Source organism: Salvelinus alpinus, chromosome 24 (assembly GCF_045679555.1).
Source record: "Salvelinus alpinus chromosome 24, SLU_Salpinus.1, whole genome shotgun sequence".
NCBI lineage: Eukaryota > Metazoa > Chordata > Actinopteri > Salmoniformes > Salmonidae > Salvelinus > Salvelinus alpinus.
The window spans coordinates 33541540-33549400 of record NC_092109.1 but is presented as its reverse complement, the minus strand read 5'-3'; the positions used below and the strand labels follow the sequence as shown (position 1 = coordinate 33549400).

Below are 7861 nucleotides of genomic sequence, written 5' to 3'. Positions count from 1 at the left end.
GATTTATAGCAAAAATAACAACACTGAGTGTACAAAACATTAGGATTGCCTGCTATTTCTGTTTCATAGACTGACCAGGTGAATCCAGGTGAAAGCTATAATCCCTTATTGATGTCACTTGTTAACATCTGCTAACCATGTGTATGTGACAGATACATTTGATTTGATTTGATTTTGATGTGAATAGTATTAGCATTTTTTCCAGTGTGGTATAACATATTCTTGTCTGTCCTCCACATGGTCTGTGTGCTCTAGAGAAGTTTATCATTCATCAGCTTGTCATGTTGACTAAACTCCATGCTGACACAATACTTGTGTCCTCTCCGGTCTCTCCTCTCCAGATAGAGGTGCTGCATGATCATGAGGAGAACCGCGGCTGTCTCTCCTACAGCCAGAGGGGAGAGGAGAGCCCAGTCCAGCTGAAACGGTGAAACAGCACCACACCCCACTCAACATCAGTCTGCATGTACTGTCCAACTCCAGTTTGGTTTCAACACCTGTTTATCTGTCTGTTATCTGCCTAGAATGTTTCATCAGGGTCACATCATTTAATTTAATAAAGCAATTCCCCTTACTGGTGCTTCTCTGTCTCTCTCTGTCTTGCTCTTTCTCTCTGTGCATCTTGCTGACTGTGCTCTGTGTCTTCAGACACATAATGAAAGAGCTTATTGAGACAGAGAGGATCTATGTTGAGGAGCTGCTCTCTCTCTTGTTGGTAAGGTGTTTCATTTGACAGTTGCACAGACACATAAACCATCCCAAAGGGTACAGGATAAAAAAAGTCTCCATTTCTCTAGGGTTATAGAGCGGAGATGGATAACCCTGTTCTCTTTGGAAATATGCCAGAGATCTACAAATTCCACAGCAGACAAGGATGTAAACACAATCACACAGATATACTCTTTCTTTCTCTGTCTCTATCACACACACACACACACCGAGGCACTGATGAGCAGAAGCTCTGACTCATTTTTTACAGAGTGAATAGTGTATTGATTGAAGTTAAGCCTGCCATGTCCGCCCCTCCTCCTCTCTGCAGGACCTTCCTCCAGGACTTGGAGGAGTGCCTGGAAACTCCTCAGAGGGTTGGAGCCTGCTTTCTACAACGGGTGAGCAAGCTTGTGATCACCCCTCTCTGACCTACTGTCAGCATGTGGTATGAGGTCATCAGTCAGAGACCACTGTAACCATCTACAGACATTCTATTGATATTTCTCTGTCGTTTCAGAAAGAAAAGTTTCAGGTGTACGAGCGCTACTGTCAGAACAAGCCACACTGTGAGTTGCTATGGAGACAGTGTTCTGCTTGGCCATTCATCCAGGTACTCTCGCTAAGTGCACTGTCAAGCTTTTTTATTGACCAGAGATGCACTTCTACTTACTTTCTGCTTTTAAATACCCTTTCATCTATTGATAAAACGTTGATTTATTTTTTATTTGAAGTTATAGTTTTGACAAATGTGTGTCTTCTGGATAAATTTGAGACATTTCTTCAATATTTCCGTCCAGTGGCGATTTTAGCATGTAAATCTTGGTGGGGCATGCCAGCAAAGCCACAACACAACACAAACAAATACATGAATTGCACTATAACGGTAACAAATGGTGCCCACAAACTGTTAGGGTCTACATAAAGCTGTCCCAAAAGCAGAGCTTTCTTTTCAGCACCATGGAGTGAATCATTACCGCTGCTACACCTGGTTATCAGCGGAGCTCTGTCTGGCAGCGAAATAGTTCATTCAGCCTCATTTACTGCCTTTTAAAAAACATAGCTGATATGGCTGACTTCCTTAAACAAATGTTGTTTCTATTGACAATTGAGATGTACAAACTATGGCATAAGAGGATGACAAGCGGAGAAGAGGCAATCCATATTTTCGATTAAGACATTAATGAGCGAGCTAGGACGGACGTAGTCAATATAACTATTTGTTCAGCACTTTTTAAATGTACAGCGACAGAATTCAGAACATGGGCCATTCTTACAGTATTCTCCCTGTATACCAAGTCAGAACCGTAGGATAAATAAATGGCATATGAGCAGACAATGAAAGCTCCTACAATTTTCAATGATTACATTTCTCTAAACAGGCTATAGGCTACATGTGCACCACCAAGTCAGGACAGTAGGCTAAATTATGAGGGGGAAAGGGACCAAATGATTAGAGTGAGGCACATGGGCTACTAACAGCTTACTACACAACATACACTTTGTATTACTTTCTTAGCTACAGTATACATATCTTCCTGGCATATTACATCATTTATGCAGCCATTTTTGGACTCATCTTGTTGTGCTCACTTGAACAGGAAGGTGGCACGGCAGTCCTTGTGGGCAAATTTTGCCATCAATCTTTGTCATCAAAGTCTGTCATTCTCTGAATTTATGGTGCTTTCAATACAACTGGGAACTCTGAAAAGAACAAGGTTGAATCATGACGTCAGTGGTCTTCAGGTCGGAGCTCTAGAAAGAGGCCAGAGTTTCCGACTTGGAATTCCGAGTTGGATGACCGTTCAAAACTTATTTTCCCAGATGGAGATAATTTTTTTCTGAATTCCTAGTTGTCTTGAACTCACTGAAGTCTGAGATTTCCAAGTTCCAACTTTCCAGTTGTTTTTAACACGACAGAAGTCATTCTGGATTGACTGCATGGCCAATGTATTCAAACTTTTCTGGCCCATGGTGTTGAATGTTTATCCTTTTAAGCTTGGAAAAGAGACCTTTAAACCCAGACTTGGACCACACACCCACAACACTTAATAGCAGGCTAGTGATTGCTTTGCAACGCTTGCAGTTAGCCACTGATTCCTTCCAAACCACTCATTGTTGAATTTAAAATGTCCAACTTGTTGTCTAATGTTTATGTCCAATGGCTGATGAGCACCAATACGTTTTATCTATAATTTTTCTTCATATGACAAGGATTAAAAAGGATTTGCAGTAGATTGTCGACTTGATTCATGATGATGACTGCTAGCTAAGATTTTGAAAGTAAGATGTTGACATGATCAGTCCAATCAAAGCTACGGTATATATAACGTGATTTGACGTCATTTTATCTGTGGCCAATGACTTTGAGCCTTCTTGGATGGGCACTTCTAATGTAACTCTATGGCAGCACCCAAGGGGCTTGAATTTTCGAGCTCTCTCTGTCGATTTTGTGGTGACGTAGTGTCCCCATGAGTGACAGAACACTGAGCCAATCACGGCGCAACTAGAGAACATTACCAACCCCTACGTGCCGTATTTTCCGCTGGCTGCCCCACCACCATAGAAAGCACTGATCTAGGCTTAAACACCTGCATTTTGGAGCTGCCTTAAGAAAGCAAAAAAGAGACCATGTTTGTATGCAGCTTTATTAACTCAATGATTTTATATATTTTTTACATTGTTTGCAAACTGATATGTGACACGTATTAATGCCAAATTAACATACAAAACAGGCATGGGTCGCCACTGTTTCCGTCTCCATCCTTTGTAGGAGTGTGAGAAAAAGCTGGATCACAAACTGGGGTTGAACTCATACCTCCTAAAGCCAGTCCAGAGGCTGACTAAGTACCAGCTGCTACTGAAGGTACAGTAGGGCTTGGGCTCAGCCAACAACATCTTGACTTAGATGGTTCATGTATGAGTTTTAACATTGTGACATTGCTGTTGTAACACATTGGACCTCTGGGCTCCTGTCTTTCCCAGCAGGAGCTGTAGAAGCACAGCGTGGACAGTGAGTATATATTTGAGCTGCAGGGGGCACTAGAGGCCATGTTGGATCTCCTCAAGTCTGTCAAATACTCAGTGTACCAGATCACCATCACAGGGTATGAGGTAAAGAGTGTGAGTGAGAGACCATATGAGTGACTTAGCGAGAAAGAATAATTTTTCCTAATTATTGCAAAGTGAATTTTGTAATAATTGTGTCCTACCATATCCCACCATGCTGGGTTGTGTTGTGTCTGGCTGCGTACCCAGGACGAGCTGAGTGACCTGTGGCGGGTGCTGCTGCAGGGTTCCTTCAGTGTGTGGATCAGCCATAAGAGGGGCCCCACGCGGATGAAGGAGCTGACCCACTTCAAGCCCATGCAGAGGCACCTCTTCCTGCATGAGCACGCTCTGCTCTTCTGCAAGCGCCATGAGGAGCATGGGGAAGACCGCACCCCCTTCTACAGCTTCGAGCGCTGCCTGAAGGTAACGCTGGGAGGGCACTACTAGTACTGCTGCTCTTATCATATGAACCCACATGTTCAATTTTATTGAGGGACAATCATTACGCTTTCAATGGTTAATTGTGTTTTCTCTGCAGATGAGTGCTGTTGGGATCACAGAGAACGTCAAATGAGATGTGGAAAAGTTTGAGCTCTGGTACAGTGGCAGAGAGGAGGTGTATGTTGATCAGGTGAGGGCCAGATCAGTGATCATTTGATTTTGATTATTTTGCGCTCTGTCTAGTCTGGGTTTTGGCAAGTGACAGAGTGGTCTCTGTCTGGTCTTCTTGACTCACTGACGCACACAGTACTGTTCCCTGTGATTGTGTTCCTGGGGCCCCGACAGTCCAGATCAAGATTGCCTGGCTCACAGAGATCAGGAAAATACTCACCAACCAAGGTTTCTACTTTGGATCTACTTGTCTGTCAGCTTCCATGTTGGGTATTTGTTCCCCATGTCCTCTATTGTGGTGTCTGTCTGCATGCTGTCTGCATGCTAGTAGTTTGGTTAAACTACCTGGAGTTTTAAAGTCCCTTTTATCTGCCCTCTGCCCCCCCTCCCTTTCCCTCTCCCCCTCTCTCTCCGAAGACATTCCCCCTATTCAAATCTTAGAGAAGACTCCTCTTTCTCCTCCATCTACTGACAGGTGATGCTCTTTGCATGTCCTCTCATGTCCTCTCATCTCTCCATTTTACAATTTGCATAGTGAACAAAGAGACTATTCAGATTTCATGGACATTTTTTTAAATGTAATTGGTCGTAGCATGTGGGTTTGTTTGCTGTGGATTTCCATCATAACTTGGTTTCAACTCATCTTCAACTTACTGACTGTGATGTCAGGATTGTTTCTGTGGTGTGATCTAGAGCAGGGATATTGAACTCTGACCCTACGAGGTCCAGAGCCTGCTGGTTTTCTGTTCTACCTGATAATTAATTGCACACATCTGGTATTCCAGGTCTAAATCAGTCCCTGATTAGAGGGGAACAATGAAACAAAGCAGTGAAACTGGCTTGGAGGTCCAGGGTTGAGTTTGGTGGATCTAGAGGATAAGGTGTCTGAGGCCAAACCTGTGACCATGTGGATATTCTTTTTCTGCCCGTTCCTTTGTAACTCGAGACAGTCCGACTCGTACGATGGTGTGCATGTCAAGGAGTCCCGGGCAGATCGCTGGCTCCTCAGATTGTTTTGATGTCCTTCCTCACAGTAATATCCCAGACCAGTCCCTAAGTACGGAGGAGGCCGCACCGTTAGGACGCACCAGCCCCGTCCTCACAGACCCCGGGGTCTTCTCCCCCCAGCCCTGGCACAATAACCGACGCAGTGAGCCAGCGTGGGAAACAGCAGCCATTTTGTCACACCAACTCACTTTAGTAGTAGAGCATACTCTATGTCTATAAGATGGGCCTGTTCGTGAGGTTTCCACTGGAAACTCTAGCATGTTACTGTGGAATTTAGTTTGTGTAGTCAGTGGAAAGGTATTCTATATGAATTGTTTTGTAAGTGTCTAGTATAAGTGACATTTAGGTGGATATGTATAGTAAGTAGTGAGGCCTTTGCCGTGTGAGGTGGTTGTATTTTAGAGGTTCTCTCTGTCAAACGTAGGTTGGCCTGACACCTCCCACTCAGTGGACATCTTTGAGGGGTCCGTAGGCCTGGAGCACCACTGGCTTGTCCAACCTGTCAGAGTCTGACGAGGATGACCACACTACTCCACTGGTGAGCCAGTCTCAACGTCATTGGAGTGTTGTTGTTCTGTAAAACAGTTGCGGAAGTAATTGTCAATAATGTCAGACAGTGCACTGTGTAAAATATGATGCTATTGTCAATCTGTGTTTATTACAGGTCTTAAGGTCACATGCATTCCTCTCGCAGGGCCCTGGGAGAAAGTAGTGTGTGTAGTACAGCTGACCTCATCATTAAGTGCGGTGATGTCATCCAGCTGCTGCATCAGGACACTGTAGGGAAGTGAGAAGGCCCAGTACTAATATCACTACCACGCTTACTGTTAATTGTTGTTACTCTAGTACTCCTGGTTCTCTCTCTGCAGGTGTGAGGAATGTCAGTCGTTGTGATGAGGAGCGGGTCTCAGCTGATAACCTCCACAGGATTCTGGGAGAGAGTGGCCAAGACCACTCATGCAGGAAGGGAGGTGAGGGGTTCCCCATGAACCACTACTAAAGATCACTGTTCCTGTTATATTAGCATGGATGAATAAGATGTCCTCATCCCTGCGCAATAATCTTACAACCTATATGTTTTGCTTACTCTTTCAGGTAATGAGACAACCAGGAAGCTCAGCTCTCTCTGAATGAACCATGTGCCATCCATCCTCAGTCCGTACACAAAGACACAACTGTCGTCGTGCTGCTATCATTCCCATCCATGTTCATATTGCCTGCAGTCTCTAGAGGCCTTAAACCTGCTGCCGGAGACAGACCAGTCATCAATCAACCTTAAACCTGCTGCCGGAGACAGACCAGTCATCAATCAACCTTAAACCTGCTGCCAGAGACAGACCAGTCATCAATCAACCTTAAACCTGCTGCCGGAGACAGACCAGTCATCAATCAACCTTAAACCTGCTGCCAGAGACAGACCAGTCATCAATCAACCTTAAACCTGCTGGCGGAGACAGACCAGCCATCAATCAACCTTAAACTTGCTGCCAGAGACAGACCAGCCATCAATCAACCTTAAACTTGCTGCCAGAGACAGACCAGCCATCAATCAAATGACAGGATCTGAAGGGTCAACTATTTCATCTCCACCAATGAAATAATTGAGACCATATTAATACCAAGACAATAAACCACATGGACATGTTCCTATATTTTCTCCAGAGGGTGCAAGTGTTGCCCTGCAATGTTAGGGTATAACCCTACCCACATCAACCTAAGCACAAGGTAATGGACCGAATCTACTCTTCAACCCCAGGCAGCATCACAACATCATCTCAAAGAACTGCACTTCAACCTCAGGCAGCATCACATCACAAAGAAATGCTCTTCAACCCCAGGCAGCATCACATCACCAAGAACTGCTTTTCAACCCCAGGCAGCATCACCTCAAAGAACTGCAAATCATCAGAGCCATAGGATCTCCATGTGGATGAGATGCATGAACTGTTTCTAGTCCACTATGAATATTTACTTAGAAAGGGACTGTTTTACTTCTGTTACAGTACAAGTCAATCAATCTCAATATTTGTTACATTTGTATATACCCATCATAGTTCATGAGAGAGGCCATATCAGATTTGAACATTCTGTATCAGTACCAGGTTATGTGCCAAAACATGCTATTGTACATTTTCCTTGTGCACTTTATTTGTTACAACAACCTCATTTTGTACAACTCCCATTATCCCCAATTACTATGGTAAATATCTAACATTTCAGTGTGAAAGCTAAAAGCAAGCAAACCGCGCAAAGCAACGTATTTCTATTCTGCATAAATGACAACAGGGTGACGCCAGAGGTCAGTTGAACTCCTGCATCACCCTGCGCATGCTTATTTTTATGTGCACTGCAGTTTTGTTCCAGTAGGGGGTGATGTGTCAGTGGTCTGACCATTGATGTGAGAGGAGGAGTCCTGCAAGTTTCAAAGTTTATTTGCCATGTGCACAGGATGCAACAGGTGTAAAACAGTACAGTGAAATTC

At 44.1% G+C, this 7861-nt stretch overlaps 1 pseudogene; it reads left to right on the top strand.

Moving 5' to 3' along the window:
- The first annotated feature begins 281 nt into the window (after nt 1–281).
- On the top strand, nt 282–6509 carry LOC139551884 (guanine nucleotide exchange factor DBS-like; annotated as a pseudogene).
- The last annotated feature ends 1352 nt before the right edge of the window (nt 6510–7861 follow it).